Raw genomic sequence first — 11,579 nt, 5'->3', positions numbered from 1 at the left:
GAATTATATTTACTTGCATATTTAGGTATAAAAAATATAAAAGGACATACCTAAAATGTTAATGATATTTAGCTATGATTTTTGCACGGGACAGGGTGATTTAAATTTTTCGTTTGTGTATATTACCTAGTTTCTCCACCCTTTATGTATGTATAATAAAAATGAAACAATAAAAAAAATACAATGCAGGTAAAGATAGCGACTTTCTGCCCAAAAGCTGTGAGAAGAACAATAGCCAATATGTGTTATTAACTACAGCTAGGTATGATTCCAGGAGCCTAGGTAGCACAAGAAGTTTGTAACTCGCTACAAACCTAAAGGTTGGCGGTTTGAATCCACCCGGCAGCTCCACAGAGGAAGCGCCTGGCAAACTGCTTGTGTAAAGATTACAGCCAAGAAAACCTTATAGAGCAGTTCTACTCTGTAACACGCAAGTCGCCACAAGCTGGGGGCTGACTCGCTGGCAGCTAACAACAACGGATATTATTCCATTCAGTATATCCCTTTTTCCCAAGCATTGTATCATCTCCAAAAGCTTATGGGAAATCCCTACAAATTAATTAATTAGACAAAAAAGGTATGGCAAATGGATCCTATTAAATGACTCCAAAATTGTTAAGGGAATTACGGAGGCAAACGTGAAGCAATACAAAGCTCCCACAGTACTTAGATCTGGCTAAGGTAAACAGATTGGCTAAGGGCAGCTAGCCCACTGTGTCAACGCCTGGGTCACTGTCTAAAGTCCAGGCTGCAGAAGGGATTCTGCCATAGGGCAACCCTCACTGTTTCAAGATTACAGCATGCTCATTTCTCAATTTGTTTGTAATAGAAAATACATGCACACACTGTAGATACTGAAGCATTTCTAGGAAGGTGGAAGCGACATCATGGAATCAAGTTAGTGTCTTAATTTCCAGAAGGAAGAAAATCATTGCCTGAGTTTTGAGAAATAAGTCTCCTTCTGCAGGGAATGGGGGTTATTGGCTCCCAGATGGAAAACTAGCATAGTCATGCACTTAACATAATTCCGAAATGTAAAGAAGAAAATGCCATTTCAAAGAGAAACCTGGAGTCCCTGGGTGGTGCAAATGGTTAATGTACTCAGCTGCTAACCAAAAGGGTGGTGGCGGACTCAAACCGGTGAGTCCACCCAGAGGCGCCTTGGTGATCTACTTCCGAAAAACCAGCCAGTGAGGACCCCATGGAGAATAGTTCCACTCTGACACACGGGGTCGTCAGGCGTCCACGCTGACCCCACACCAACTGGTGGTATATCTTAAAGGGAGGCCTTTGCATTTTAGATCTCTACTGTCAGGTGACGGGAGCAACCAGTTGGCCCAATGAAATGTTTGCTGACAAAACCCAACGTGTGGTTTTCCATGCCAACAAAATCATTGACCTAAGCACGGAGCTCTGTGTTAGTTAAGGATCACACAAATCTGGACACTTGCACTACTTGTTAGCACAGCGCACACAGACACATACTGACACTATCACATTACCACCAACATCCCCACCGCCACCAGCTATGCGCAAGGCCGTCCTTAGTCACACACTCTCAGAACCTCGCCCTGCCCTCACACTTTCTAGGAATTAAGTTTTGTCTTAACGGTGACTGCAAGATTTCATCTATGAAGAAAAGAAGATTGAAAAGATGAATTAAGAACGTGTGATTATACGCACCATTTGCCACTTCCACTGTCTGGATTTCGAAAGACCGTAAAATACTCAGAGTTCCAGTTTGGTGGTGGGTGCTTCTACTTGTAAAATAATCCTCCAGAAAACAGCTTTGCTCATACTATCACCCTTTCTTCTTCTTAATCTTCAAAACAAAGTGTATTCCCTTTAAAAATCCAACATCAAGTCCCTCTCACATCTAAATATAAAAACACCACAAAGAAATATGCCATTGGCAGTGACCAATGCCAGAGAGAGAGAGAGACAGAGAGACAGAGGCTGGACAGACAGAAAGATAGAGACTGGGAGACAGATATGGGGAGACAGACACGACCTACAGAGGCTGGGCTTTAAAAGTAGCAAAACTTCACAAGTTCCCCGCCTCAGGCCAAAGAAGGGCTGTCCTTGCCTTGCCCCGGGCTTTGTCTCAGTCTTGACGGCGAAATTACTTATCCATGGAAACCTCACTATTGGATTGCAGGGACTTTATCTCCCAGCCCTGGATTCTGGCAGCCTAATCGCCTTGTTTGAGAAATAGAAGGAAAACTGGAATTATACGGCGAACGTAATGAAAAGGAATGCTTTTCCCAGGCGAATGACCACAATGCCCCGCAGCGTCCCCAGGTCCTCTTCCTGGGGGAGCGCCTGACTTTTTCATTGTTTAGGGACAAGGTCTGAAGAGGTTCCTCATGGAAGGGACACCTCTCCTGTCAGTTAGGTTATTAGAAACCAGCTCGTTCTCAATGCTTTAATTGTAATTAATCACTCCGTGCCGGGCTCGGTCGCCAGAATGGGATGGCCCGAGGGCAGAGAGGATGCTGATGTGGATCGCTCGGGCAGCTATGGCGCACTCCACTCCACCTCCCCCTCACTGTCGAGCCCAAGATCAGTTGGAATTTTGTCAGAAAAGTAGGCCGAATTGGTCTCCACCCCGACTCGAGTCGAACCTCGCCTGCTCACCTCGGTCTTGGAAGGGCACTCTGGCCACCAGCATGCCGGCGGGTGGTGCAGGGCGGTGCCCGGGGCGCCCCTTCCTCCGCTCAGGTGCCAGCTGGGAGAAAGACACAGGGCACTGGGGTTCTCGCTCGGGGTCGCCAATGCGCGGTCCAGCCACCGCGCTCGCGCGGGGTCCCGGCTGTGTGTCTCCGGGACAGGATCGCTCAGCCACTGCCCGCGAGCCAGAGCGCAAAGTTTTCCAGCAGCCCGCCGGGGCGGGGCCTCGGCGGCGGCCTCAGCCGTCCTTCCGCCCCCATCTGCTTGCGCTCCCGCCCGCCCCGTCTCCACTTCGCCTTGGTCTCGCCGCGTCCCGCACCGGCCTCCGCTCCGGCTCTCTTCCCGCGTGGGCGCGCCCGGGGGCGCAGGCTGCCACACGCCAGGCCAGCGCCCCTCCCAGACCAAACTCCTCACCTGGCCTGGACACCCCCCCGCCTCATTGTCCCCATCCCCTTCCGCAGTCGCCTTGGGGCCCGTTTGCTCTCCCTCCCCGCCCCCAGCTCCCGGAGTTCCCGGACTCCGCGGCCTTGGAAGCCCCCGCCTGTCCTCCCCAGGCCAGCTTCCATCGCTGCACCCGTGTGACAAGCTTCCAGGGTGCCGGCCCTGGGTGCCCGAGGACCCAGCGAGGGCAAGTTCCGAACCAGGTCTGGGGAGAAGTCGCGAGTTAAGCTTGGGCGCAGCGCCTGCTGCGCTGACCTTGAGCAGAAGCCAGGCAGCGCAGCGAGGGTTTGGGCCGCTTATTATTATTATTATTATTATCATTTCCGATGGAAATTGACCGGCTAAGGGCAGAAACTTTTGACGAAGCATCTGGCCCCTAGGAGAGATTTCGCTTGGGCTTCTCCGCTCTTAAGTCCTTCCCCTCCCTCGCACTCGCTTCCTCCCTCTCCTGCCCGGACCCTCTCTCGCGCGGAGGCCCAGACCCCAGCTGGGAAGAAGGGCTCTGTGCACCCTAATCCTTCCCTGCATCCCACCCTTTGGGGACGTGACAGCACCAGTCACAGACCTTAAGCAAACCATCACAGCCAGTCCCCCGCCCTGCACATGGATCTGCCTCTTTTGGGGGGATAACAGACGCAAAGCGCTTAAAAAAAAAAAAAAAAAAGTTCTCAGGAAGGCAGCTACCGTAGTTTTCCAATTGAAAAGGGAAAGCAAAGGCGTTGATTGAGTGAACACAGAAACCGGGAATGTTTTTGAGGCTGGGGGAAGGAGAAAGAGAAAGAAACAGGGAAAAGGAGGAAAAGGAGAGCGGACAGAAGGGAGAAGACAAAAACAAGAACCAGAAGGTTTGTTATCCACAGCAAGCCTGTGCCTTCCTGGGTGGACAGATCTGCGCTGGCAGGAGTCTCTAGAGGGAGTCAGCCCCTGGGCTTGAGGAGTCTGGGGAGTACGGAGAAGGTCTCCATTTACCAGTCTTACCTCCAGAGATGGAAGTCTAGCGTGTCCTTCCCTTAGGGCAGGGAGCAAAGATTTAGTTTGGGTGTGGGTTGAACGGGCTGGGCACCTGGCATGTTGAAGTGACATAGTGGAAGTTGCTGATACTTGGCTGGTCTTCTCTGCTGTTCCCCATTGAGACTCACAAGACCATAAACCTGCGAGTTCACTGCCGAGGAGGCTGCCAAGCTCAGTCTGCCCTTAGGGGCTGATGCGCTGCTGTCAGCTCCAGTGAGCATGGGACAGGGATCCACCCAGGGTTTCACTTAATCCAGTCTGCCTATGCTCATGTGGGTTTGTCCTGAGCCTTCAAGCAGTGTAGCTACCAGACTTGCTCAGAGTGTCTTGTGCACAAGCTCTGAGCAGCCATTTTTGTTTCAAATTACAAGTGGGACAGAATGTGCCTCTGTTTGATTCCTGCAGCACCAAGTCAAGAGGAGAGGAGGCAGCATGCTCCTTTGGCCCGTCACCATAGCCAGGCACGTTGGCCACTGAGTCCACATATGACTATAATGGCCAGTTGTTCATCAATACATACGTTGAATTAATTCCTTCATACTATGTAGCGTTTGTTGTTGTTGGTAGGTGGGATTAAATTGGTTCCAACTCATAGTATCCGTATATATATGTGTGTACTATGTACAACATAGTACAACAGAATAAAACACTGCCCAATCCTGTACCATCCTCACAACCATTGCTTTGTTTGTATCAATTCATCTCATTGGGGTTTTCCTCTATTTCAGTGACCCTCTACCTTACCAAGCACGATGTCCTTCTCTAGGGACTGGTCTTTCCTGATAGCATGCCCACATGTTCAAAGTACATGAGACAATGTCTCACCATCTTCCTTTCTAAGAACCATTCTGGCTGTACTTCTTCCAAGACAGATTTGTTTGTTCTTCTGGCAGTCCATGGTATATTCAGTACTCTTTGCCAACACCGTAGTTCAAAGGCATTAATTCTTCTTCAGTCCTCCTTATTCACTGTCCACCTTACACATGTATATGAGGCAATTGAAAATATCATGGCTTGATTTTTAACACTTTAAAGAGGTCTTTTGCGGCATTTGGCCCAATGCAATACGTCTTTAATTTCTTGACTGCTGTTTCCATGGGTGTTGATTGTGGATCCAGGTAAAATGAAATCCTTGACAACTTCAGTCTTTTCTCCGTTTATCATGCTGTTGCTTATTGGTCCAGTTGTGAGGATATTTGTTTTCCTTATGTTGAGGTGTATGCATACTGAAGGCTGTAGTCTTTGATATTCATCAGTAAATTCTTCAAATCCTCTTAAGCTTTCAGCAAGCAACATTGTGTTTTCTACATATTGCAGTGTTAAGGAGTCTTCCTCCAATTCTAATGCCCTGTTCTTCTTCATATAGTCCAGCTTCTGGGATTATTTCCTTAGCAAATTGAATAAGTATAGTGAAAGGGTACAACCCTGACACACCTTTGCTGATTTTAAACCACTCAGTATCCCCTTGTTCTGTTCGAACAACTGCCTCTTGGTCTATGTATAGGTTCCACATGAGCACAATGAAGTGTTCTGGAATTCCCATTCTTCCCAATTTTATACATAATTTGTTATGATCCACACAGTCTAATGCATTGCATAGTCGATAAAACACAAGTAAACATCTTTCTGGTATTCTCTGCTTTCAGCCGAGATCCATCTGGTATCAGCAATGATATCCCTTGTTCCACATCCTCTTCTGAATCCAGCTTGAATTTCTGGCAGCTCCCTGTTGATATACTACTGCAATCATTTTTGAATGATCTTCAGCAGCATTTTGTTTGTGTGTAATATTAATGACATTGTTCAATAATTTCTGTATTCTGTTGGATCACCTTTCTTCGGAATGGGCACAAATATGGATGTCCTCCGTCCACTGTGCTCTTCTCTTTCTTTCCTGTGTTTTTTTAAATTGTGCTTTAGGTGAAGGTTTACAGAGCAAATTAGTTTTTCATTAAACAATTAATACACATATTGTTTTGTGACATTGCTTGCCAATCCTTCGAGGTGTTAACACTCTCACCTTCTTGACCTTGGGTTCCCCATTACCATTTGTCCAAGTTTCCTGTCCCCTCCTGCCCTCTTGTCCTTGCCCCTGGGCTGGTCTGCCCATTTAGTCTCGTATATGTGGTTGAGCTGCATGTATTATTGTTTGTTTTATGGGCCTGTCTAATCTTTGGCTGAAGGGTGAATCTCAGGAGTGACTTCAGTACTGAGTTAAAAGGGTGTCTGGGAGCCATACCCTCCAGGTTTCTCTAGTCTCCGTCAGACCAGTAAGTCTGCTCTTTTTTTGTGAGTTTGAATTTTGTTTTGTATTTTTCTCCAGACTGTTTGGGACCCTCTATTGTGATCCTGGTCAGAGCAGTCAGTGGTGGTAGCTGGGCACCATCTAGTCGTGCTGGACTCAGTCTGGTGGAGGCTGTGGTAGTTGTGATCCATTAGTCCTTTGGACTAATCTTTCCCCTGTGTCTTTGGTTTTCTTCATCCTCCTTTGCTCCAGAAAGAGTGGGACCTAGATGTATCTTAGATGGCTGCTCAAAAGCTTTTAAGACCCCAGATGCTACTCACCAAAGTAGGATGTAAAATATTTTCCTTATAAACTATGTTATGCCAATTGAGCTGTATGTCCCCTGAGAGCATGGTCCCCAGCCCTCAGCCCAGTAACTCTATCCCTATGGGAGTTTGGATGTGTCTATGATGCTTCTATGACTTTCCCTTGGTCAAGTTGTGCTGGCCACCCCAGTATTGTGTACTGTCTTACCCTTCGACAGAGTTACCATTTACCTATTGTCTAGTTAGTGTTTTTCCCTCCTTCCCTCCCCTCCCTCGTAACAGTCATAGATTTTTTCTTTGTGTGTATAAATCTTTTCATGAGTTTTTATAATAGTGGTCTCATACAGTATTTGTCCTTTTGTGATGGACTTATTCACTCAGCATAATGCCCTCAGAATCATCCATGTTGTGAGACGCTTTGAAGATTCATCGTTGTTCTTTACCATTGCATAGTATTCCATTGTGTGTATGTACCATAGTTTGTTTATCCATTCACCTGTTGATGGGCACTTAGGTTGTTTATGTCTTTTTGCTATTGTTAGTAATGTTTCAGTGAACATGGTTGTGCATATGTCTATTCATGTGACAGCTCTTATTTCTCTAGGATACATTCTTAGGAGTGGGATTGCTGGATCATACGGTATTTCTATTCCTAGCTTTTTAAGGAAATGCCATGTTCCAAAGTGGTTGTACCATTTTGCATTCCCACCTGCAGTCCATAAAAGATCCAGTCTCCTCACAGCATCTCCAACATTTGTTATTTTCTGTTTTTTTTTTTTTTTTAAATTTGTGCCAGTAATGTTGGTGTGAGATGGTATCTCATTGTAGTTTTGGTTTGCATTTCTCTAATGGCTAGTGATTGTGAGCATTTCCTCATGTGTCTGTTAGCCCCCTGAATGTCTTCTGTGGTGAAGTGTCTGTTCATATTTGTTGCCCATTTTTTAATTGGATTATTTGTCTTTTTGTTGTAGAGGTGTTGGATTTTCCTATAGATTAGACCTTTGTCTGATATGTCATAACCAAAAATTTTTTCCCACTCTGTAGGTCCTGTTTTTACTCTTCTGGTGAAGTCTTTTGATAAGCATAAGTATTTAATTTTTAGAAGATTCCAGTTATCTAGCTTCTCTTCTGGTGTCTGTATATTGTTAGTTATGGTTTGTATACTATTTATGCCATATATTAGGGCCTCTAGCATTGATCCTATTTTTTCTTCCATGATCTTTATAGTTTTGGTTTTATATTTAGGTCTTGATTCATTTTGAATTAGTTTTTGTGTATGCTGTGAGGTATAGGTCCTGTTTCATTTTTTTACAGATGGACATCCAGTTTTGCTAGCACCATTTGTTAAAAAGACTGTCTCTTTCCCACTTAATGAAATTTGAGCCTTTTTCGAAGATCAGGTGACTCTAGGTGCATGGATTTACATCTGAACCCTCTGTTCTGTTCCATTGGTCAGTGTGTCTGTTGTTGTACAAGTACCAGGCTGTTTTGACTACCATGGCTGTATAGTAGGTTCTGAAGTCAGGTAGTATGAGACGTCCTACTTTGTTCTTCTTCAGTAATGCTTTATTTCTCTGGGACCTCTTTCCTTTCCATATAAAGTTAACGATTAGTTTTTCCATCTTGTTAAAGAATGCTGTTGGTATCTGGATTAGGACTGCATTGTATTTGTAGATTGCTTTGGGTAAAATTGACATTTTCAGAATGTTGAGTCTACCTATCCATGAGCATGGTATGTTTTTCCATTTATGTAAGTCTCTTGGTTTATTGCAGCAGTGTTTCGTAGTTTTCTTTGTATAGGTCTTTTACATCCCCAATTAGATTTATTCCTAAGTTGTGGTTTTTTTTTTTTTTTAAAAAGAGGCCATTATAAATGACATTTTTTTCCTGATTTCCTTTTCATAGTTCCCTTTATTGGTGTATAGGAATCCAACTGATTTTGTATGTTTATCTTGTATCTTGCTACTCTGCTGAATCTTTCTGTTAGTGCTAGTAGTTTTCTTATGGAGTTCTTTGCATTCTCTGTGTATAGTATCATATCATCCATGAATAGGGATAGTTTTACTTCTTCCCTACCAATTTGGATGTCTGCTATTTCTTTTTCTTGCCTTATTGCTCTAGCTAGGATTTCCAGCACAGTGTAAATGGGAGGCATCTTTGTCTTTTTCCTGTTTTCAGGGGGAATGTTTCCAGGCTCTCTCCATTGAGAATGATGTTGGCTGTTGGTTTTGTACAGATGCTGTGATGGTTAAGATTGTGCGTCAACTTGGCTGGGCCATGATTCTCAGTGTTTTGGCAGTCGTATAACATTGTGATTACTCCCTTGTTGAGATTTGATACATGACCACCCCCATGGTGGGATCTGCTGTGAGTGGTACCAGCAGGGGCAGGGCCTGTGGTGGCTCACTGCCCCCTCAGCCTTCATCTCTCCACCCTCCACCACCTAGTCCTCCCTGCTCCCCTTGCCAGGGCTTTTTCTTCTAGATCCTGCAGCTAGCTCCTGTTTGTCTGACCTCTGTTTCTTGGGACTTGAGCTAGCAGCTTACCTGCAGTCTTGCCTGCCCATCTTGGATTCTCCAGCCCCTGTGACTACATGAATCAAGAGAAGTCTCTTTCCTGCCCCTGGACTTGGGACTTCACGATTTCTAAAAACTGCATGAGTCATTTCCTTGATATAAATCTCTCTATATATACATATATGCTTTACTGGTTTTGCTTCTCTAGAGAACCTAGCCTAAGACAGATGCTCTGTATTATATTGAGAAATTTCCCCTGTATTCCTATTTAATTGACAGTTTTTATAAGGAACGGTTGTTGGACTTTATCAAATGCCTTTTCTGCAACGATTGATTTGATCGTGTGATTCTTTTCTTCTGTTTTATTTATGTGATGGATTATGTTGATTGATTTTCTAATATTGAACCATCCTAGCATACCTGGTATGAATCCCACTTGGTTGTGGTGTATTATATTTTTTTATATGATGCTGAATTCTTCTGGCTAGAATTTTGTTGAGAATTTTTGCATCTGTATTCATGAGAGATATTGGTCTGTAATTTTCTTTTTTTGTGGTGTTTTTGCCTGGTTTTGGTATTAGGGTTATGCTGTCTTCATAGAATGAATTTGGAAGTACCATGTCCTTTTCTATGTTCTGAAATAGTTTGATTAATACTGGTGTAAGCTCTTCTCTGAATGTTTGGTAGAACTCTCCAGTGAAACCATGTTGGCCAGGACTTTTTTTTTCTTGGGACATTTTTTGTAAATTGCCTTTTCAATCTCTTCTCTTGTTATGGATCTGTTCAGATTTTCTACTTCAGTTAGTGTTAGTTTAGGCAGATAGTGTGTTTCTATAGATTTGTTCATTTCCTCTAGGTTTTCAAATTTGTTAGAGTACAGTTTTTCATAGTACTCTGTTACGATCCTTTTCATTTCAGTTGGATCTGTTGTAATGTCCTCAATTTCATTTCTTATTTGGGTTATTTGCTTCCTCTCCTGTTTTTCTTTTGTCAGTTTGGCCAATGGTTTGTTGATTTTGTTGATCCTTTCAAAGAACCAACTTTTGGTTTTGTTGATTCTGTTGTTTTTCTATTCTCTACTTCATTTCTGCTGCAATCTTTATTATTTCCTTTCTTCTAGTGTCTGTGGGTTTCTTTTGCTGTTCTTTTTCTATTTATTTGAGTTGTATAGCTAACATTTTGATTTTTTCCCTTTCTTCTTTTTCAATGTGTGCATCTATTGCTATAAATTGACCTCTGAGCACTGGCTTTGCTGTGTCCCAAAGGTTTTGGTAGGATATGTTTTCATTCTCATTTTATTCTAGGAATTTTTTATTCCATCTTTGATTTCTTCTATTACCCAGTGGTTTTTAAGCAAGGTGTTATTCAGTTTCTGTCTTAGTCATCTAGTGCTGCTTTAACAGGAATACTACAAGTGGATGGCTTTTAACAAAGAGAAATTTATTCTCTCACAGTCTAGTAGGCTACAAGTCCAAATACAAGGCACCAGCTCCAGGGGAACCCTTTCTCTGTCAGTTCCGGAGGAAGGTCCATGTCATCAATCTTCCTTTGGTCTGGGAGCTTCTCTGCGCAGGAACCTCAGGTCCAAAGGACACACTCTGCTCCCAGCACTGCTTTCTTGGTGAGGTCCCCATGTGTCTCTGCTCACTTTTCTCTTTTATATCTCAAAAGGGATTGGCTTAAGACACTACCTAATCTAGTAGGCCTCATCAACATAACTTCCACTAATCCATCTTATTACATCATAGTGATGGAGTTTACAACACATAAGGGAATCACTTCAGATTACAAAATGGTACACAATCATGCAATACTGGGAATTATGACCCAGCCAAGTTGACAGATATTTTTGGGAGACACAATTCAATCCATGACAGTTTCCATGTATCCAATTTTTTTTTCCTTGCTCTTCTTGTTAATAATTTCTACTTTTATGGTAGTGTGATCAGAGAAGATGCTTTGTATTATCTCAGTGTTTTGAATTTTGTTGTGAGTTGCTTTGTGGCCATAGATATGGTCTATTCTGGAGAACATTCCATGTGTTTTGGAAAAGAATGCATGCTTTGCTCCTGTTTGGTGGAGTGTTCTATGAGATCAAGCTGGTTGATTGTGGCCTTTAGGTCTTTTGTATCTTTGTTGCTCATTCCAAAGAAAGGTGATCCAAAAGATTGCAGAAGTTGTCAAACAATATCTTTAATATCACATGCAAGTAAAATTTTACTGAAGATAATTAAAAAAGTGTTGTAGCAGGAAGTCGAGAGGGAACTACCAGAAATTCAAGTTGGATTCAGAAAGGACCTGACATGAGGGATATCATTGCTGATGTCAGATGGATCTTGGCTGAAAGCAGAGAATACCAGAAAGATGTTTACCTGTGTTTTGTTGACTGTG

The sequence above is a fragment of the Trichechus manatus genome, unplaced genomic scaffold (genome assembly GCF_000243295.1).
Source record: "Trichechus manatus latirostris isolate Lorelei unplaced genomic scaffold, TriManLat1.0 scaffold00120, whole genome shotgun sequence".
In the NCBI taxonomy this organism is placed as follows: Eukaryota; Metazoa; Chordata; class Mammalia; order Sirenia; family Trichechidae; genus Trichechus; species Trichechus manatus.
The sequence above is the reverse complement of the archived record's forward strand: the minus strand, read 5'-3'. Positions refer to the sequence as shown.